Here is a 23,820-nt window from a genome sequence, read left to right as displayed (position 1 = left end):
GTAACAGCTGTTGTCAAAGAGAGAGACTGCTGTTACAATTGAGCCTGCATAACATGCCAAACTTCAGAGAGAGATTGAGATTGGCACTCCATATGTGAGTTCCCCATCAGAACTTCAAGGAATGGGAAGGAGGTGTTATAATCATATGAAAAAGAATGGACAAATGTGCTAGATATAACAAAAATGACAGCTACCATAGTCTTGCACAATTGCTTTAGTGTTTTTTAGCAGGGGTAGTGTAAGACAAAATATATGACTCCAGGATGCAATTAATGACTAATCCCTTATCTGAGAAAACACCATCATTTCTTCAGCACTCACGTATTCTTTAGTTTGCCAAAGGACAGAAGTAGGCCTCTGGCATACTAATGGGAGAAGACATATTAGCTATTGGGGAACAGGTCATTAGTCATTACAGCAGAGGTTTTGGTATCAGAGGAGATAAAATTTCAAATCCCAGCTCAACAATTCAGAGACTTTGTAACCCTAATTTTTCTGGTCTCATTTTCTACCTCATTTTGTTATTGTGAAGATTTATTGAAATAATACACACACAACATAAGCCATAATATGTGGTGACAACTAAGCTCCTCATAAGCAGTAGTCACTATTCTTATCAAGATGATGATGGTGGTGGTGGTGGTGATGGTGGTGACAGTGGCTCTGGTGGTAGTGATTATCTCCTTCCCTCTGCTTTTCAAACTGAGAATAAAAGTTTACAATTTGGCCTGATAGAAAGAACCTTCTAAAAGTAATAACTTAATTTTGCAATGATATAGACATCATTTTGTAGATGCACAAAGCTCTCTCATAAAAGAGCTTTGTAGTCTTTCATTTAATCAGCAAAGCTGTCCCTGAGTCATATGTCATTAATATCCATTTTTTTAGGTGAGAAATATGAGAACTCCATGGGACTGTGATTTTATCAGGTCATGTAACTGACAAATCAGAGACAGAACTAAACATAACTTTCTGACTCCACATTCTGTTCTCTCTTAATTACACCATGTTGTAAAGACATATTTCTCTGAGTGCCCAGCATGTGCCCGAATATGGCCTCACTAATCATATGACATAACAGGTAAGAACAGTGGGCTGAGAAGACCCTGAGAATTCTCATTAGGTCACCAAGGTTTTGAACATTTTTGCCAGGGATTGTCTCAGGTGATAATAACTGACAAGCTGTGACCTGATTGAGAGAAAAGAAGAGAGAAAAGCTAAGAAGAAGGAAAGAAGCTGAGTGAAAGAAAGATAAAGATGAAGGTTGGAGAGAGGAAAATTAAGGTCTGTTTGATTAGAAATAGTAGGAAGCCAAAATTAGTTTTTAAACTTATTGTACTTTTTGATAAAAGAAAATAACTTACCCTTGCCCAAATGCAACAATTATTAGAGAGTCTAAGGAGGGAGAAAAAGAAACTATAACACCCTTTTCAGGGAATATATTGAACTGTTTCCTCCCTAAATCTTTTAAATTTTCAACCCTCAGGGGCCTCCCTGGTGGCTCAGCGGTTGAGCGCTGGGCTGCGAAGCTGCCTGCAGCCTCTGCAGTGCTGATTCGATCCCCAGCCTCTGGGCGAGGGTCCCATATGGCACACAGACCTCTCCTGCCACCCGCTGCTCCCTCAGCAGTGTACTTTGGTCCTTCTGCCTGTTCTGCTCCCCGCTCTGGCTCTGGTGAATTCTTTCACCCTCCCGCGCTTCTGACTGTACCCAGTGCTTGTATAAATAAATAAATAAATCTCAAAAAAAAAAAATGTTCAACCCTCATAAAATTATCTCTATAATGATTTCTATAAATGCAAACTTATTTTGCCTATAGTTTATTATTTACTTTATTCCCCTTCCCATACAGAAATCATAAAATTTTAACTAATATAGACTATTACTCAAAATATCATCCCATAAAACACTATCCAATATTGACACTGGGATTTAATTTTTAATTATTACTCAAAACCCAGGTTACAACTTCTTCCAGTTTTCTATGATATCTATCTTTTTTAGAAAAGAGTCTTGAAGGTCTCTGGAAAAGAACAGTTAGCAAATAGGTGGGATATAAAACACACACATGGAGACTCACTGCTCTCCTACATACTGAGGCATAGGCAGCCCGTGCTTCTGAGAGTTTGACCCTCAGGGACAAGAGAGTGAAGATAAGGAACTACTATAAAATATGCTAGAACATTCTGTTCTTCTTAGTGAGGACTGTCATCAGTGGAAACTACTTACAGGAGTCTAAACTACTGTGTTTATCAGAGCTTACATGACCAGGGTGATGGGAACTACCCAACTCCAACCCCATCCAGCCTTCCTATCTCATCCAACATGAAAAAGACAAACAAAGTTAAGAAGCTTTGTGGAGATCAAACCCTGAGGACCCAAATTCACTAACCTGTAGAACTGAGACCTATAGAACTGAAAGATGCTAAATTAAATGTTTCCATAAAAGTTCTATTTTAATCAAGGATCTAAAATCTATTGCCTTTTTTTTAAAGGAAGCAGAGAAGTATTATAAGAACCAGGGCGGGCGAGGGGGTCGGGGGGGACCGAATGCCTGAGGTAGATAAGATTCTACCAAACCTGGTATGGCCTATCCCCGCCTTCTCCATTCTCTGACTGTACTGTCCCCCTCACTCCTACCATCCCAATCTCAGTGGACTCCCAACTATAATTCCAACATGCTAGAAACCCACAGACCTTAAAACATGTATTTCAATCCTTCTCCCCAGACATAGCATAGCTCACTGCTCTCTATTCAGACATTTGCTGAAACATCACCTGTCAGAGACACCCTCCTTGAATATTTGAGGTAAAAATCTCAAGTCCTGTGTCTGTCCCTATCTTCTTTATCCTGTTCTTATCTTTCCTTATCATACTTATCAAGACCTCAAATTATATATGCATTATGTTTGTTTATTTTCTCATTTCCTCCTAGACTGCTCTGTCATAAGCTCTTAACAAATATTTCTGGAATAAGTACATAAATAAATGAATGAGTGAAGAACAGACACCAAGTTGGCTTTAAGGACCAGCCTCTATTTCATCTCCTATCTCCTGGTTTCTCTCCCCATGTTTATGTCATTCTTCTTGTTCTTCAAAACAGCTTCTGACTCTATGTGTCCTTATGATTGGGAACTCAAAACCAAATGATAGGTACAGGTACCCATCTCAGCTCTGCTGATAGCACAACTCAAGTATTTATTCCCAACTCCTACTTACCTCTCTCTTAGTTCAGGGACACTATTTGTTTAGCAGGAGTTTTTGTAAATTTGTTTTGTGTTTCTGGGTTTTGGGGAGGAAAGGCAGAGGGATGAGTGAGAGGGAGTTAAGTATCACGATTCTGGTATCTACTCCTTGTGGGTTGTGATTCTTCTAGAAAGGAGCATGGGAAGAAGCAGGCAGGCAATGAATTTTTTTTTTTTCAGAGAAAGGGAGTGAAGAAAAGAACTAATACTTGTTTATTGGACCCTTTCTCATTGCCAAGTATTATGCTCAGCACATGGAATACACATCACCCAAACTTTCTATCAGCTTCCCAAAGTAGATATTACTCTCACCAATTTTAAAAACAGGCTAGTCTCTCATCATAGAATGTTAGACTACAAAAGAGATTCACATCCTGAGAGGTTGACTCTAAAATAAATGTTCTTTTCTTTCTAACATTTCACCTTTTAGTTGGGTTTATTTCAGAGTGAGGAAAAGGATGTGGGGAAGGATTTCATAAAATTAGGAGTATTTGAGAGAAACTGGCATTGCCAGCCATGACAGAAAGCTATTGCTGATGGAGGAAACACATGACTAAATGAACACTGCCCACAAAGGCAAGGGGAGCAGACTGGGTTGCCTGGAACACAGAGTGGAGTGAGGAAGAAATGGGACTATAAAATCATTTGGAATAAGATACTAGAAGGCCTTTAATGTGACTCCAAAGACCCTGTATCAGATGGACCTCATCCAACCTGTGCTTATACATTTTTGAGAAAATGAATGAATCAAATTTGTAGTATATATTTTAGCAAGAAATATTTCTATTCCTATAAAATGGTAAAATATTTTCTATTCCTATAAAATAAAATGGTAAAATGGTATAGATCATATTATTCTGCTTGTGCTGCTATAACAAAATACCACAGGTTAGTGGATCCAACAACAAAAATTTGTTTCTCATAGTTAGAGATTTTGGGAAGTCAAAGCTCTAATGCCAACTGATTCCAGGACCCCCCCACCCCCGCCATGACCTCCTCCAATCCTGATCACCTTCCAAGACTCCATCTCCAAATGTCATCACCTTAGGAGCTCAGGCTTCAACATATGAACTTTGAAAGGACATAAATGTTCAGTCCACAACATATATCAATCCAAATAAAATAAGAAATACCATTAATATAAAGATAACTTTAGAATGTTGTCTATCTGATGAGTATTTGTTACTTGTATGAATCAATGTCACTTTCAGAAGGACCTGGAACTCAAATGTGCAAAACTTGGAATTTAAATTGAGAATCTCACACTAAAGGACTTCTTCTTTCTGGTGTTGCCAATTTTAATTTTTCTAGTAGTGTTTACTATGTGTACAAAATATGAACTGCTGTTCATACCTGAAATGTTCCCCTCCAGCTACTCTCCCTTCTCTGACGCGGCCCTCAAATCCTCACTGATTGCCTCTCCTGACTGCCATCTAGGAGGTTTATGAACCAGGAAGAAAGCCTATATCTAAAGAACTATCTCATTTATAGGAAACATAAAACAGGGATTTTCTTTTGTTCTGAAATACAAAAAAAAAAAATCTTTCTCTCCAATAAAGAAATAATAAATCTCTCACCTGGTTCTTTTCTTTGCTTTTTATCTTCAGCTTTACTTCTCAATTGTCTCATTCCAGCACAACTAGCTCAAAATCATAAAATAATCTGTGTTTGAATAAAATACAGGAAAAAGGGAAGTGAGCATTTTCTAAATAACTTTATGACAGATATCACATCAGACACTTCACATACATTTCATTTAAAAATTGCAAAAATCTGCAGAACATTTTCACCATACAGAGGAAGAAATTGAGGTTCAGAAGATTTAATTGTTTGAACACTCACTGGTAAGTGCAGGAGACAATTCAAAAAACAAATTTTTGTGTGCCAATGTTCATATTATCCTTTCTGTTCCCCCTTAAAACTGTAACATTGAAACTTTCAGGATTTTAGACACTTAAAACAGGTTGCAGTCTTTTAATAAGCCTTCGCTCAACTTTAAAATGCTTCCCATGTAAGAAAAGTAAAACACTGCTTATAAACTCTCCTGTGTCTAAATATGGAGCCATATTGGGAGCTTCATCAGATCCACTATTTGACTTGCTAGTTACTATTCAAGGTGTAGTCAACACTCATGAGTGCATTTTTGTCTCCTCCAGGGACCAGAAAGTACACCCAGTAGGGGTCATATTCCTCCCTTTGGCATAAGCCTCCAGTGAGTACATTTGGCATTCTGCTGACCTTGACTCCCTTACTTATTATTCTAAACTACCTTTTCCAAAATAGGGGTATATGTTGTCCCTGGATTTTTTTAAACTGTTTTTTCCATATCCCTCAATTAGTACCTATAATTCACCTACATAACAGATCCAAACCCAACTGATTTGTTAAAGGAACCAGATACTTGTTCCTATTGCAGAATTGTATAACAAATAGCATTTGAGAAAATAAAATAAGTTCTTTACAAGAATCCCAAATCTTTCTGGGAGCAAATAAGCTTTCAACAGGTATGTACTGCATATGTGGTTTAGGGAAAGAGAAGGCAAATTATTATTTTTACAGTGTGTAGGAAGAGTGCTAGAAATAGCAATTTAGTTCACCTTCAGGGGTATGAGCAGGATGAATGGGTTTTAGAAGAAGTTCTTACAATTAGTGAGCCTATTTGCTAACTGCCTCTTGGGATTATATTGGGCTAAGCTGAGGCAATCATGGTTTCTTTCTGCCCCCACACAGGTGGTTGATGGCGGTTGATAGCAATGGACTCCTTATTATAAAGTCTTACCAGCAAATATGCTTTTATTTTTTCTAGCATTAATTTTTCATGTATTTCTTTTTCAAGTAAATGCTCATTTTATTTCCCAGATTTCTTCACATGAAATTATAAGAGTACCATAATTATTTATGAAGAATGTCAAAACAATAAATTAATAACATTGTAGATTTTAAAACTCTTTAATACATAATCCATCCACAAGCAATCCTAAGTACTTTGTTAGAATGATGTGTAAACAAAGAGCTAATGAAAACTCATGCTGAGAGTTTATTGTCTCTATATTTTTGGTATTCTCAAGCTAGCTCACATTTCAGTTCTTTAAACTAATGTGTTGTCTTTCCATCTAGTAGCTGATTGTTAGTATAGCTTTTAATAAGATGATGTAACCAAATTATACTCATATGTAGACATCTCAATTTTCTCCAAAGAAGTTGAGAAAAGTTGTGCTAGGTCTGTAGAGAGAAACAGCAATACATTTCATTTATTACATTAACAGAGTTAATGTAATAGCTGAACTAGACATTTGTTGAAAGACCTTTCTTTCCTCTTGTTCCATAAATTCCCAGGTGTTTCCTTTGATTAGGGCTGCCCTCCTGTCCCACTGAAAAAGAGACCCTTGATTTAGCACAATTGCTATGTCCTATTTCTCCTGGATTTGTTATGGATGAACATGGGTTGCAGTTTGTGACAATGAAACTGAAATGTTTACTGAGAGATGTCTGGCAAAAGAAACTACCTCTTTCTTCTCTGAGGGATACCAGAATAACAGTATCTTCTTCTCTGAATAATGTGCTCTGGATAGGAGACATGAACTCCTACAGCTTTGATGTTATCACAAGGGAGTAGGTCTAGAAAGGCTGACCACACCCATGATCTGCCATTGGACCTAGCTATTGCATTCCTAGGTATCAACACAAAGAACACAAAAAAAACCCACTAATTTGAAAGGAAACATGTACACCTGTTTATTGCAGCATTATTGACAATAGCTAAAGTATGGAAACAATCTAAATGCCCCCAAACAGATGAGTGGATCAAGAAGATGTGGTATATATACACAATGTAATACTACTCATCAATCAAAAAAAAAGATAAACTCATGCTGTTTGTGGAAACATGGATGGAACTGTAAAGGATTATGCTAAGTGAAGTAAGTCAGAAAAAAAAAAAAAAACATAGATATCTGATGGTTTCACTTCTATGTGGAATACAGAGAAACCAATCATACGGTCAAAACAAAGACAAACTTTGAATGCTGGCCATTGATATATGAAGCATCCAAGAGAGGAGGGAGAAAGGAATGGGGAGAGGAGAAATAAAAACAAGGAAGGGAAGAGAACATAGAACTATGGTGATGGATTATGGGTGCTTTGATGGTAGGAGAACTACCATGACTATACCCAAGGGGAGAAACTGTATACTATTCAAAAATTAACAATGATGTAAGAAAAAACTACTTTTAAAAATAAAGTAACTTAGGGCCTCCCCTGGTGGCGCAGCTGTTGAACGCTGGGCTGTGAAGCTGCCTGCAGCCTCTGTAGCTCTGGTTCGATCCCCGGCCACCTGTGAGGGTCCCACATGGCACACAGACCTCTCCTGCCGCCCGCTGCTTCCCTCAGCAGTGTATTTACTCAGTGTGCCTGTTCTGTTCCCTGCTCTGGCTCTGGTGAATTCTCTCACCCTCCCGCACTTCTGATTGTACCCAGTGCTTGTATAAATAAATAAATAAATCTTAAAAAAAAAAAAAAGAAAAGAAAAAATTAAAAAATAAAAATAAGCTAACTTAAAATTAAAAGAGAAATTATTACATAGTCTAATATGTGAACTTTTTAAAATTATATATATATATATATATATATATATATATTACATCATTCTTCCTTTTTGTACAACATGTGCTTTCTCCTATCAGGTATAGTCCCCTGTAATATATTTAGTCTAACCTCCTCATCTTAAAGATTACAAAACTGAGACTGAAAGAAGTTAAGTGACTAGTCGAAATTCTCAAAGTAAATTTCAGTTATATTTTCTTGATCTGAAGTCCCATGGCCTTCACTATATCTACTGCCTCCTCACATTGATTGTCCCTACCTATGGCAATAATTATGATATTGTTGGCTTTTTCCAGAATTTAATTATCAAATCACTTTGGTTTGCAAAAATTGAATCAGAAAGCTAACAAGAACTGACTTTCTTTATGAAATTTCTAGCACTTTCTTTTTTCAGGCTTTAGAAACACTTTATAAGATTTTTGTCTGTCTCTTGTTATGATCACAGGTGAAAAGCACAGAGGTTGGAGAAAATTAATTGGAAATAAATAAATAAATAAATAAATAAATAAATAGTTCTACATACACATGAGAATTTCCAAATATCAGGCCCTAATCCTGCTATTGCCCAGGGTCTCTTGATTTTTCCCTCTAGATCCCATGTTTGTCCTGACCTGTCCTGTTTTCAAAATGGTCATTTGTTTACTAGAAAATCTCTATGTTATAATAACATGAATTTCAGAATCTAGATGAAAATTTTTGACTTTAAAAATGAGATTCTGGAACGATTATTGATTCATCATCTTTCTTAGACTATACTTTTTTTTTCCCCAACAGAAAACCCTAGAATTCTCCTAGAAATTCATATTTGATTCTCTGCATCCTGGATAAGTAATGGTTCAAGTGATTCTTGAGAAGCCCCAACTAGACAAATAATGACATAAAATTGGTTCTGCGGAAATATAATCTTCTTTTGTACTGCCCCAGTAAAATCTGAAATAAAATTTAATGCTAATCCCAGCGGTGTAATATTGTTAGTTGGTATCAGTCTTCATTATACTAAACCATACTGTTGTGGTTATCGATGCCTTATTTGATTACCATGCCTCATATTAATTATGTGTGATATTAGTTCTTTTTGATACCATATTTGGTTTTCATGTGTAAATAAGCTCTGCCTCATCTGTTTTCCACTACTGATAAAAGTACTTTCCTTTATCAGTTATCTTGGTTCTTGAGGCAGGAAACTATCCTTCACTATACTTGTCTATCTGATCAGTGTGTTCATCCATAATGAATCAACAACATGGGAAATGATTTTGATTTTAGTACTCAAAATATTTTTTTTTTATTTTGATCAAGTTGTGAAGTAGGACGGTATTCAACTTCCCATTTGAATATTAGAGATTATCCTTGGGGGTTACAATTCTAAACTTTTAAAAAGGATAATAACTTCCAAGTTGCTTATATGAATGGAGTGTTGGGAAAAGTCAACTGAATAAATAACTGGAAAGGCTTCATTTGAAATGCAAACAGGAGAAAAAAATGAGTAGGTTTACCAACATTCACAGAGAAAAAGATTTTTCTTATGTCTTTCTAAATTTTCTAATACTTCATGTAGCTATTTAATATAGGAAATTCTGGATAGGTAGGTTGGGAAAAGATACTCACATATGTATTTATATATATTTAATTTGAGTCATTATTCTTAAATAAATCCTTCCGAAACTAGCAAGCAAGTAGGAGATTTTGAAATTCATTAAGGTAAAAATATATAGAGAGGAATAAAAAAGTACTTTATACTAACAAGTATTTATAGAATTAATTCTAGTTCTAGTAAGCTTGGTCCTGTCTCTTGGCTATCATTACTTCACAAGACAATGTTTACTTCTGTTGACCATAACATTTAGATGATATGTAGAATGCCACAAGGTACTAAGTGGTGTTCAATTGATTTTTTTTCAATAATACACACTTGAATAGATCTACCTTGGATTTATTATAATTATTTCTAATATAAAAAAACACTGTTTATAGTTTTCCTAATGATAAATTTATGTCAATAATTCATTCCAATTGGCAGGTAACTTCAAAGATTCGTATAGTGTGCTTTCAGTACAAAAGTTAAGTGGTGCACCTAAGTTTTTGACTTTAACTCTTCAAAATTCAAGTTGATTTCACTCATTGGTTTCACCTGAACTATTCACTTATTTGAAAAGTACAACTGTAGTCAAATACTGTTGTTATTTTTGAGGTAATAGTGGTTTACACCACTGATGCAGAGGTATAGGAATAGAACCCCAAATATTGTTTTAACAGTTCACATGGTTTTTTTCACTGATGGTCAAGAGCAAGAAATTGTAGCTGACACCACAGAGGACTGCAATTAGCAGCTGAATGCATGATTTGGTGTTTCTGAGTGAAGATCATTATCTTTGTTTCCACATTCCCCATTTTTTGCAGATGTTTTTGACACAGTTGGAGACAACTATACCAAAGCATAACCTGGTAAGAACAAATTGGTAAATCAGGCAGCTCCAGAGCGTCTAGTTAATTCTGATTGCCAACGGGCTTATTTTCAGGGTTCAAGAGTAACAGACGATTTAGGAGTCTAGAGCATGTCATCTCTCTATTTCCTCTATTGATTCTAGAACCATAGCAGTTACAAGTTCTAACTTCCCTTGCCTTCAACTTGGTCAGATGCTCTTCCTTCTCATGAAGCATCCCTTATATATGCACCTATCACCTTGATAAAAAGGCCACAGAATCACCATTTTCTTGATTCTGGGAAGTCATCTGATTTCCTACATTCTGAAAGCAGGAAACTTAATCCTATTTTCAGTAGAACCAAGTCCACTGTCTTCAATGCTCTCAGCTCAATGTCTCAACCACAGCCAGAAATAGACCCTCCGTGACTCAGGAATTAACTTCATGGGCTTTCAAGATCTTGGGGAGTCCGTGATTGGTGGGCAGTTGTCACAATATCCATTACACATCTTTAGCATAGTTAAATGAACAAATTTCTTACTCACTCTGTTACAGGACAGGGAGAGGGGCAGCCCAAACCCTGCAAACCTGCCTATTCTAAATGGGTTCTGCCATCCGCCGCATCAACACAAAACATATGAGATTTTAATGGGAAGGAACTTTAATAAAACTAGGAAACAATACAGGAAAGGCAAAGAGTCTAGTTTCTAAATGAAGCACCTAAAGTTACCCGTCCCCTCATGGGTAAAAGTCCATTCATATGGGATCTGCCCAGAACAAGGCCCCAAAGCCTGCCACAAGCCTAAAGCTTCTTCCAGTGGGGACCCACAGAAAAGGGTCAGAAACAACCAGACAAGCCCGGAAGGAAGAGCAAAATCAAAATCAAGATAAAAGCTGCCATTGTCACCTCCCCAAGGGTCTCACCCACATCTGTGTCACCCAGTACACGACCAAAAGACAAGCGCAGTTTCTTCACGTGTCTCTCGGCTCCATGCGCCTCCTCCAGGTCTCCTTCTGGCTCTCCATCCTGCCTCCTTCCTTCCTCAGTCTCTTCTCAGCCTCTTCTCTTTCTGCTCAGCTCCACCCTCCATTTGGGTGGGGCAGGGAACCTGGAACCTCCCCCTTTCTTGGGGACCACCCTGTTAGAATCCCCCCCTTTAATTTTTATTCTACCATATCTATGAACCTCCCCCTTTCTGGGGACCACTCTGTTACAACTCCACCATCTGAGAGTTATTTCATAGGAGACTGTTTTTCTTTGTTCTTGTTCCTACGTGAAACAATTAGCTTAATCTTTGTAAATTTAGAAAATAAAAACATCATTTGAGTACAGAAAATATTTTGGTAAGCCTTTTAATGCTATTTATTTTAATTATTCACATTAATCCACTGGACATTTCAAATATATTTATGCAATATTTTAAGATTTTCCCATTGCCCAAAATAATATCTACATATTTTTTTTGGGGGGGCATGCTTTTCTAACTAATGTCTGTTTATTATCACCTTAAAAAATAGTCATGATTCAATTAAATTCAAATTCTCCAGAGATTGCCATGGAATTACTACATCTTTTTTCTTTCTGAAAAGTGGTTTATTATATTTTCACAATTTATCTATTATATATACTAGAGCATTTTGGAAGCAGCAGAAACACTAAAACATTAAATGCCTATTATAATTCTGGTTAAATGTTGTTGGGTGTTTTGTTTGTTTTTGAAACTGCGGTATCAGCTTGAGTATGCAAGAAAAGAGAATTATTCCTGCATTGCCCATATCTTCTCTTATCAGAATAATTAAAGACAATTTAAGTCCACATCTCATTTGTGAAGAAGTTTAAATATAAAGCCACTGGGTTTTTCAATTACTTCCAGTTTTATTGGACAATCTACAGGGAGTTTCCATTTCCAATGTCTTCCCTACCTTCCATATTTTCTGAGTCTTGCCTAAATCACCTCAGTTTCACTATAATACTCTTCTCTAGGAACCTGAAAACTTAATTATGAAAAAGGAGTTCAGCAGCTGGCTGCTGGAACAGGGCCTATTTCTCTTTCAGAGTTCAAAGAGAGCTCCTACAGAAGTGATGCATGAGGAAGTGGTGGAGTGTAAGTGTGGGATCTCAGGGCACACTGGGATCTGTTCTCTGTGCCTTTTTTGACAACTGGAGACCCAAGGAGGCAATCTGGAGGAGGATTAAGGACGGGGGCCAAGTGCTGAAGGAAACTTGCTCATATAGTACCAGGTATATTTATATTACAAAGATGAAGATTTTTTTTGGATACATTTTTCACTAGCCATCTTGAATATATTTCATTTAGTTATTTTAATACTCGAATATCCCATTTAGAGTTATGGTTCTGAAAATTCTTCTCTCCAGGTACTTACCTTCTTGTAAAATTTCATTGCATATAGTTCAGTAAATATGTCAGACTATTCATATCTCTTCATTTTTTAGTAATTCCACCTGCTCTGCATGGAATGCATTTCTTCACTCTGCTTGCCTGATGGGTGCCTACGAATACTTCAGGGACCCGCATCCAGCATCATCTCTACAAAGCCATCCGTGATTCCCAAGGTTGAATTTTACACAACTTTGAATCTTTATTCTCTTATAGGTATTGCTAAAAATCTTTTCATGTTTTATTATTGGTTTTCCATGTGTATGCCATAAAACATTTTTATAATTTCCAGTTTTATGCTCACCTACCAGTGACAGGTTTCCATATATATATCGTTACTCTCTGTAATTGTTAATATCGTCTCTAATTTTTACACACTTTCACAGCCATCACACAAAGAACATATAATTTTCCAACATATCCAAGGCTAAGCACCCAGGATGCAATCATGGCAAATTGGACCCCAAGTCCAGGTTCACATAAGGCAACACTCTGCTCACTTTCATAATTTCAGACACTTGAGAAGTGTGCTAACAATGCTTAGTGAGTTATTGAACTTAGAAATTCTTAAAACTCAGATAACTCTTGGTGTAATCTGCATTATGTGCATGATGATCAGTTCACAGTCAGCAGAGAGATGCCCATCTCTGGAAATAACAGACTCTAAAAAGGAAAGCTATTGCAGCCTTCTTGTTCCTCTGAAAACCTCCCCAAAGCAGGTGCTGTATGACTAGAAATCCTGGGGTCCACAAAACACTGAGTACCCCCTCCCTTGTGCTCCCCTAGAGTAAGACCCAAAGGGTTAGAAAAGTATCTCATATTAACCAGCTAACAAGTGGCTGAGAGGGGCTAGTAAAGGGGGAGCTTAGACCAGCACTGGTAGTGGTCTGAACTTTTCCCTATGTCTTTCAACGTGGTGTCAACAAATGTATGTCTTTTATTCCCCTACTCTGTATCACTATGCAAAGTTCAGTCTTTCATTTTTCTATATGACTTTCTTTATTAAACAGGAACTCTGTAACCCTGTATACTCCTTTGTTGTTGATCAATGTGCCTTCACTTTTACATGCTTGAATTTTGGTGTTTGTTTGTTTGTTTTTTCTTAAAGATTTACTTATTTATGCATTCAAGAACTGTGATACAGGCCAGAGATGTGGGGTAGGGGATGAGAGGATTCACCAGAGACAGAGTGGGGAACAGAACAGCCAGATTGGCTGAAATACACTGCTGAGGGGAGCAGCGGGCAAGACAGGAAACATCTGCTGAGCCATTTGGGTAGCTCCCTGGCTGGGGATTGAACTTGTGCTGCAGAGGCTGCAGCTAGATTCATAGGTTGTGTCTTAACCCCTTGCACCACTAGGAAGGCTCGCATGTTTGAATTTTGCACGAGACTTTGATGCTGTGTATGAGAGATCAAGAAATAAGTCATACGGTGCAATCTCCCTAGATTCCAATGGCACCTGGGTTCCTTGGCGAAATAAAGACCAAATTTCTGTGTTCTCAGCATGTCATGATAAGAATTCATGAGAGAATATGGGATATGACTTCCAAAGCATATGTGGCAGTAAAAATTATACATGTAACTTTTTAGATCCTTGTAATAGTGGCATGAGTATTGTGGTGATTAGAGGCCACCTCAGGGAAGGTAAAGGAAGAAAAAATTCAGAAATGGGCTAGAAAATATTGTGGTGGATGAAATGTTTGTGGCATATAAGTTTTGGTAGCATAAGCTTATACTGACTTGAATGAGACTGGAAACCATCAAAATCTTGTCCCAATGATGCAAACTGGAAAAATTACATCATAAAATCTATGGTGTTGTGACTCAGACATTTTATCTGCTTCTTTCTCTATGAGATGGGATCCTTAAATAGCACAGTCATAAAAAAGGAGCATTTATCACCCAGTTTGGCTGGGTCCTGGCCTGTGACCCTTCAGTCTCACCATCCTCCCTCTTGATTATAAAACTTGAGGTTCTGGATTTTTAGAATAATACAGAACAGTGACAGACATCAAAAAACAGAGAGAGAAACTGAAGGAGATTGATTTGTTGAATTTGAATTCAATTGATGTGATGAGTGTTTAATTATAAATTAGATTTCAACTAGTGGCTTATTTTAGAGTCAGTATTTTCTTTATAAATCATTGTTGTTACTCTTTATCAAAAATCCACTTTTGTGTTTTTATTAAAATTGTTCTCTTGTTTATTCTAGCAATAATGTTAATAATTTCCTATTTCTTATTTTTGTATTTTAATAGTTTTTCTACAAAGGAAAATTTTGTTGGAGTTCAGAGATAATTTTCTCTGCATCTGGGACAATTAGAAGACAAAAATTCAAAACAAATGACTATTTCCATTGAGTGAGGTAGAGGAAGAAAAGGAGGAGAGAGAGACAAAGAAGAAAAGATGTATTAGAAATACATCAACACAATCTGTACATTGTTCAAAAAGGAGCAGGTCTTCTCTTCAGGTGGCCATCAAACTCCATCACATACATTCCTTTTCTTTTTAAGATTCATTTTATTTATGCATCCAAGAACTGGGGTATAGACCAGAGATGGGAGGGTGGCACGGGTGAGAGGATTCACCAGCAACTGAGTGGGGAGCAGAACAGGCGGATCTACTGAAATACACTGCCAACGGGAGAGAGCCAGGAGAGATCTGCTGTGCCGTGTGGATCATCTCCCTGGCTGGGAATCGAACTCATGCTGTAGTGGCTGCTGATAGTCTCATTGTGCTGAGACTTGACCTGTTGAGCCACCAGGAAGACCCCATATGTTACTATTTTATACAAAATTACTTCACTACAGATTGTATTCTTATTCTATTGTTTGAGTAGGAATTACTTCATATAAAAATATTTCCCTAACATTAATGGACCTAGAAAATGGACTGGAAAAATTTGAGTACTAGAGAAAATCAAGACGCTTGTTCTAAAATTGTATCTTCCGTATAGAAACCTATGCTCTAAATGTGGGAAATAAAGGGAGTCCCTACTTTTCTATTTGTATGACCTAATCTTTGCTATAGTCCTTCCTTCCTTTTAACAACGTGTCTTTTGCTTTCCTTTGCAAAGATGCAAGAACATGTTTGGTCAAATGTTTATCAAAGAAGGAACTGTGTGGACCAGTAAATGTACAAGGCTAAAATAGAAATAATTCCAGGATCTAAGACAGCATCAAAATGGTGGAACAAAAACAAATTCACAATGAGTTCAAACAGATGTGTAACAACATAATTATATCACGATGATTTCTTCCTTGTATATATTTATTTAGTAGCTGTGTACTAGCTTTCTAGGGATACCATATAGTTTTTCACAAAGTAGGTGGATTAAAGTTCTGGAGGATAGAAACCTGAAATCATGCTGACAGCAAGGATATAATGAAACTCTTCCTTGCCTCTAGCTTCTTGACTTGTGCCCATGTCACTCCAACCTTTGGTTTTGTCTTCACATTGTAAGATGAACAGGACAGCAGCCATTTTGGGGAGGGCCAAGCTGTTTCGTTTCTGTGCAGAAACCACAGAAACCACAGAAATTGAGGAAAACAGAACTTAACGAAACTCAGGCAGATCAACCAATCAGAAATGGACCCGGTGCTGGGTATGGAAAGTCCCCACATCCTGACAACTAGCTATAAAGAAAGCCTTGTACCCTGCATCAGGGTCCCTCTCTCAACCTGATGAGACTACTGTGTCAGTACACCAGGCAGATTCGGACCCTAGCTTAAGCTAGCAATAAAGCCTTTTGCTTTTGCATCTCTGGCTTCGTGTGGTTTTGGGAACCTCGGGTGGAGTTAAGACGCCACTCCTAACAATATCAACTTTTTCCCTGTGTCTCTATATGTCTTTTACTGTCTCTCTTAGAAGGATACTCTCTCTGGATTTAGGATCCACCCTCATCCAGGACATTTTCATCTTAATGACATCTGCAAAGACCCTATTTACAAATAAGGGCACATTCTGAGATTCGAGAGGATGTGAATTTCAGGAGTTGTGAAGGGGTGGGGCATTGGGAACATTATACGAGCCACTAAAATGTGAAGGGAAATGTGTCTCTAAAGACAGCCTTTATAATGGATCCTGCTCATGTGAATGGCTTGGAGCCCACCACTGCTCCTTCAGCCCAGACCTTCCCCTCTGAACAACCACCTCCTTTACTAGCCAACCTGAGACAGGGACGTCAGTCACCTGGTAACTATTTTTTAATATATAGCCCATCCGTGTCTCCTGCCATTGATTTGTTCTGCCCTCCTAGACATACCTGGAATAATGGACATACCTGGAATTCAGTGTCCAGAAAAACCCCAATTTGCACCATTTACTGTTCTTGCAATTACTGTTCTTGCAATGGAGCATTCAGGAGCAGGGGCGAAGGTCTTTATCTGAGGTTATATTGTCTCCGACCCACCCTCTGAACTAGTACTGGACTGACCACACAATCCCTTGTGACTTACCGTCTTTTGCCTCCTTCTCTTCAGTCTTGCAAGCATTTCCCTATATAACATTCTTTCTCTATCTTGTAGTCCAATTCCAAATTCCAAGTTATCCTCCAGTTCAATTACAACTGACCCTTCACAAAAACCTTTCTCTACTCCACAGTTTATTTTCTTTCCTGTATCTTTGTTTTTTTTAAGATTTATTTTATTTATTTATACATACAAGAACTGGGGTGGAGGCCAGATGTGTGCAGGTGAGAGGATTCACCAGAGACAGCGTGGGGAACAGAACAGGTGGATCCACTGAAATACACTGGGGAGCAGCTGGCGAGACAGGAGAGGTCTTCCTGCCTTGTGGGTTAGCTCCCTGGCCAGGGATCAAATCCATTTGGCAGTGGCTGGTGATAGCTTGACGGTGCTGAGACTTAACCCCTGGATCACCAGGGAGGCCCATTTTCTCTCCTTTGTCTCACATGAATTTTATCTGTTACATCCCCAGGCCTTAAACCTAATTACGTTAATGATATATCTGCATCAAAGAAAATGAAGACTATAAGTTTTGAAATAAAATTAAAATAAAGAGCCCTTGCCATCATCTTCTAATGCTCTTGAAAGTGAGAGGGTCTTCTCTATCTTTATAAAACTAACCTATACATACTTTCCTTTTCCTCAAATTATTGGCATAGAGTTTTCATACCACCCATGAGTGTGCATTCAAGTCGATGCAGTTATCACTTGTGTCCACTTGTGTCGGCTCCCATGTGAATGCACAGCTCCATATGCTCAAACCCTCCATCGTTAACCCCATGTCAACCACTAATCTCTTCTCCATTTATATATTTTTTGTCCTTTGAAGAATGGCATATCAAGGGATCCCAGGGTATGTAACCACTGGGGGTTGGCTTTGTCATTTGGCACACTTCTCTGGTAATTCACCCAATTTATTGTACATATCAGTAGTTGTCTTTTATGTTTTCTTCCTTTTTTGTGTGTGAAACAGCCAACTTTATCACCAATTCCATGTCTCCTATTATCATAATTACCTCATGGGGAGAGGAGAGACCTATGACTTTAATACTCCTGGTTTTGAGGTTTTAATTTTATTTTTTAAACCAAAGTGACTAAAGATTATTATGCACTTTCTTGAAAAATGCACAAATGGAAGGATGTGTCAATAATCTCAGCATTTTTTCGTTTTTAAATATTCTTCTATTTTATTTAGGTAATATTGGTTTACAACACTGCATATCATTCACAGGTACAAGATCACAAGCTTCAGGTGTTATTAGAACCCCACACCTACCACCAAGGCTCCCTTAGTCGTTCACCATAGTCCAGTGTGCCCCTTCCCCACACTGGTCTCCCCTCACCATTTCCCCCTCCAATAGTCTCAGTTCTGCAGTGAGATACATAGGGTTTGCAATCTCTTTGGTTTTCTCTGACCATTTGATTGGTGTCTCTATATTCCACATGTAGTGACCCCATACAGTATTTATCTTTTTTTTTTTATTTCACTTAGCATAATCCCCTCTGGTTCTACACATATTGTCACAAGTGGCAACAGTTTATCTTTTTGTGTATAACTGGACAGTATTCCATTGTGTAGATATACTCCATGTTCTTAATCTTAACATCTGGTATTGGACACAGGTTATTTCAATAACTTGGTAATTGTGAATAGCGTTGTAATGAACATATAATAGTGCATACATCCCTTCAAATTAGTTATTTTACACTCTTGAAATAGATAACTAGGAATGTAATTGCTGGAATACCTGGCAGATTTATATTTAATATTTTGAGAAATCTCCAAACTATTTTTTATTGGGACTACACCGATCAACGCAAGGTTTCATTTTCTCTAGCTCCTCACACACATTTGTTTCTGGTCTTCTTAATAAGGGGTATTCTCACAGGTGTGAGGTAATTTGTCATTGTGGTTTTGATATGCATTTCTCTGAGCATAAGTGAACATGAGTATTTTCATGTGCTTGTTGCCCATATGTGTGTCTTCTTTGGAGAAGTACCTATTTAGTTTTCTGCCCATTTTTATTGCATTTTTTTAGATGGCATGTTAATATTTTCTCATATTAAGCAGAATGTATTTTTGTTTTAGTGATGGTTTCTTTCACCGTGAAGAATTTTTTCAGTTTTACATAATCCCAATTGTTTATTTTCTCTTTTCTTTCTTTTGATACTGGAGCAAAAACAATAAATCCTGTATTATGAATTTTCCTGTTTTCTTCTATGTATTTTATGGTTTCAGGTCCAAATCTTTTATCCATTTGAGTTAATTTTTGTGTAAGAGTGTTCGACATTCTTTCTTCTGCATGTAACTACAGTTTTCCAAAAAGCTTTTATTGAAGTGATTTTTCCTTTCTCCAATATGTTCTTATTTCCTTTGTCATACATTAAGTGTGACTTAATTTAGGGCTCTCATTTCTGTTCAGTTGGTCTGTGTGTCTGCTTTTGATCCAGTACAGAAAACTGCTTTGATTATTATAGGTTTATTACATAGTTTGAAGTCTAGAAATGTAATACTGCTTCTCTTCCTCCTTTTTTGTCAGGATTGCTTTGGCTATTTGGGGGTCTTTTGTGGTTCCATATGAATTTCAGTATGTGTTCTATATCTTTGAATGTCATTGAAACCTTGATAGGAATTGAATTGAATCTTTTTATTGCTTTGGGTAAGATTGCCATTTTAACAATCCCAATTCTTCCAAATTATGAGCAGTGAATATCTTTCAATTTATTTGTATCTTCTTCTATTTCTTTTTAAAATGTCTCACAGTTTTCATTGTACATGTCCTTCACCTCTTTTGTTAAATTTACCCCTATATACTTCATTCTTTTTTGTCAAATTGCAAATGGGATTTTTCTCCTGATATCTTCCTCTACTACTTCCTTATTTGAATATAGAAACACAACTGATTTTTGTAAATTGATTTTGTAATCTGCCACTTTGCTATTCTGATTTATTGTTTCAATTAGCTTTTAGAGGCATCTTTAGAGTTTTCTATGCATATTATCATGTCATCTGCAAATAGTGATATTTTTAATTCTTCCTTCCCCACCCCCCAAATGGATTCTTTTTATATATTTCCCTTGCCTAATGGCTCTAGCTAGGATTTAAAATACCATACTGAATAAAAATATTAGAAGTGGATGTCTTTGTCTTATACTAAATTAGGGTAAATGATTTTCAGGCTTTTCTGCCCTCCCACCATTAGAATTGCATGCCTCATGGAGGGTACCTGCATTTTGTTACATTGTTATTTTCAGCTGTGTTGTTTACTCTTGTGGGCCATGGCTGTAGTATATATGTTCACCAAGAGAAGCAGAGAGAAAGAGAGAACGCCAGAGAGCCCAGTGTAGCGGCAGGAAGGGGACAGCAGGATATCTATGATTCAAGAAACCAGGGTAAGGAGAAGAGTCCTGGAGCCCTGGGTAGCTTTTCAGGCTTTTATTGGGATTTACTAGGTACATGGCACTGGGGGAGGGGGGGCAGGAGGCAGCAAATCTTCACTCTCTCTGGGCTCTCCAGTGTTCTCTTGTAGCCTCTGCTTCTCTGCTCCTTTTGCTCTGCTTGCATTCCCATGATGCTGCCCTTATAAGCCCAGTCTCTTGGCCCAGGTGTACCCACTTACGTATGCCCATACCCTGTTCCAGGTGCCTGCCATCAGGGCATGCGTTCAGGACTGCAGGGATCTGTCATCAATCCTAATGGCGGGAGGGCAGAAAAGCCTGATGCTTTATTTACCCTACCCCCAAAAAGAGGAAAGAGTGAAGACTTGCTGAAAGCTGGGAGGCCTGCCAGCCTCCTGGCCCCTCTGGCACCCCTGCCTGCCTTGTACCTGGTAAAATCCTAATAAAGCCCTGAAAAAGTGACCGAGGGCTCCTGGATTCTCCTTTATCCCATCTCCTCTAATCATAGAGAACCAGCTCTGTGCCCTTCTGGCACTACACCAAATCTTAGTGGAAAAGATTTCTGGTTTTAATTTTTAAGACTGATTTAACTGCAGGGCCTCCCTGGTGGCACAGGGGTTAAAGACAGAGTATCAAGCTATCACCAGCCACAGCAACATGAGTTTGAACCCTAGCCATCCAGTGAGCAACCCCCATGGCGCAGCAGAACTCTCCTGACTCACCCAATTCTCCCCTCAGCAGTGTATTTCAGTAGATCTGCCTGTTCTGCTCCCCACTCTGTCTCTGGTGAATCCTTTCACCCCCCCCCACACCTCTGGCTTACACCCCCGTTCTTGTATGCATAAATAAATAAATCTTTAAAAAAAATGATTTAACTGCAGATTTTTCATATATGTCTTTTGTTATGTTCGGGTATGTTCCATTTATCCTTTTTTATTTTTTTTTTAATAGAGGCATGTTTTTTATTTATTTATTTGTTTGTTTGTTTGTTTATACATGCACTGGGTACAGTCAGAATCCCGGGAGGGTGAGAGAATTCACCAGAGCCAGAGTGGGGAGCAGAACAGGCAGAAGGACTGAAGTACACTGCTGAGGGGAGCAGCGGGCGGCAGGAGAGGTCTGCGTGCCATGTGGGACCCTCCTCTGGTGGCCAGGGAGCAGCCGGGGATCGAACCAGCGACGCAGAGGCCGCGGGCAGCTTCGCAACCCAGCACTCAACTGCTGCACCACCGGGGAGGCCCTGTTCCATTTATCCTTATCCATCATAAATGGATGCTGAATTTATAAAATTTATAAAATGCTCTCTTCATCTATTGATATAGTCATACCATTTTTATCTGTATTGTTTGATGTGGTAAACAGCATTGATTGATTTTCAAATACTGAACAATCCTAGAATGGAAAATCCCCACTTGGTCATGGTGGGGCTTTTTTTAAATCACTGCTGAATTTGGTTTGCTAAAACTTTGTTAAGGAATTTTGCTTAAGTGTTCATTAGTGTTCATTAAGTTCATTAAGTTCATTAAGTGTTCATTAGGAAACTAGTGGTCATTAGTTTCCTTTTGTTGTGGTATCTTTTCTCAGTTTTATTGTCAGGGTGATATTTGTCTCTTCTTTCTCATTTTTCTTTTTGGAAAAGTTTGAGAAGTATAGATATTAGTTCATCTCTGAAGGTTTGGTAGAACTCAGTAGTGAAAACATCTAGCTTTGGATATTTGCTTTTGGGGAGATTTTGAATATTGTTTTAAATGTCCATGTTTGTTATTGGTCTGGTCAGGTTTGTTATTGGTCTGGTCAGGTCTCCTGATTCAGTCCCAGTTCATTTCTAAGAATTTGTTTATCTCTTCTGGGTTGATACATGTAAAAATCTCTTATGATTCTCTGAGATGTCTTCTTAGATGTCTGTTATTACTTCTTTTTTTTTTTTTTTTTCTGGTGCTATTTATTTGAGTTTTCTCCCTTTTTTTCTTTGTAAGCCAAGACTTGTCTATTTTGTAGATTTTTTTTCAGTGAGCTGGCTTTTGCTTTCATTAATCTATTGACTTAATTTTTAATTTCTAGTCATTTGTTTCTACTCTTTTATTATTATTTGCTTCCTTCTATTAGCTTTTGGTTTTATTTGTTCATCTTTTTCAAATTCCTTAAGGTGAGAGATAAAATTATCTATTTGATCTTTTTTTGTTTGTTTATTTTTTTAAAGATTTATTTATTTATTTGTTTACACAAGAACTGGGGTACAGACCACATGTGTGGGAAGGTGAGAGGAATCACCAGAGACAGAGCGGGGAACAGAACAGGCAGACTGACAAAGTACTCTGCTGAGGGGAGCAGCGGGCACGACAGGAGAGGTCTGCCGCGCCTTGTGGGACCTGCGCCATGTGGGACCCTCGCCAGCTGGCGGGGATTGAACTCACGCTGCAGAGGCTCTGGACAGCTTCACAGAGCGGAACCCAACCGCCTGCACCACCAGGGAAGGCCCTGTTTGTTTGTTTCTTGATGTGAGCCTGTATTCTATATACTTCCCTCTTAGTATTACTTTTGCTATGTCCCACATATATTGGTAGGTTGTGTCCTCATTTTCATTTATCTCAAGATATTTTTAAATTTCTTCTTTGAGTTCCTCATTAGCCTAATAGTCACTCTGTAGAATGTTGTTCTATCACCACATATTTGAGGATTTTTTTTCTTTCTTTTTATCTTTATTTATTGTTTTGTGCCATTGTGATCAAAGAAGATACTTAATATGATTTCAATCTTCATCAATTTATTGATACCTGTTTTGTGACCTAAATGTAGTTATTCCTGGAAAATGTACCATGTGCACTTGCGCAGAATGTGTATTCAACTCTTTTTCGGGTATAGTGCTCTATAAATGTCTATTAAACCTCTGTGGTCTAATTCGTTGTTTAAGGCTATTGTGACCTTATTTATTTTCTGTGTGTTTGAACTCTCCATTGGTGAAAGTGGGGTGTTGAAGTCCCCAACCACTATTATGATGCTCCCATGGTCTGTTTTTCAGATTTGATAAAATTGCCTCATGTAGTTTGATTCTCTTTTGTTTGGTGAATATATATTGATGACTGTTATGTTTTCCCACTGTATTGTTCCCTTAATTATTATATAGTTTCTATCCTCATCTCTTGTTACCTCTTTTAGCTGAAAATCTATTTTTATCTAATATGTGTATGTCTGTCCCTGCTTTCCTTATGTCCAATTTGCTGGTAGGATTTTTTACAACCATTTACTTTCAGTCTGTGTTTATCTTTGGAGTTCATGTACATTTC

The sequence above is a fragment of the Talpa occidentalis genome, unplaced genomic scaffold (genome assembly GCF_014898055.3).
Source record: "Talpa occidentalis isolate TD23 unplaced genomic scaffold, MPIMG_talOcc4v2.1, whole genome shotgun sequence".
Lineage (NCBI taxonomy): Eukaryota > Metazoa > Chordata > Mammalia > Eulipotyphla > Talpidae > Talpa > Talpa occidentalis.
This window is presented reverse-complemented; position numbering follows the sequence as displayed.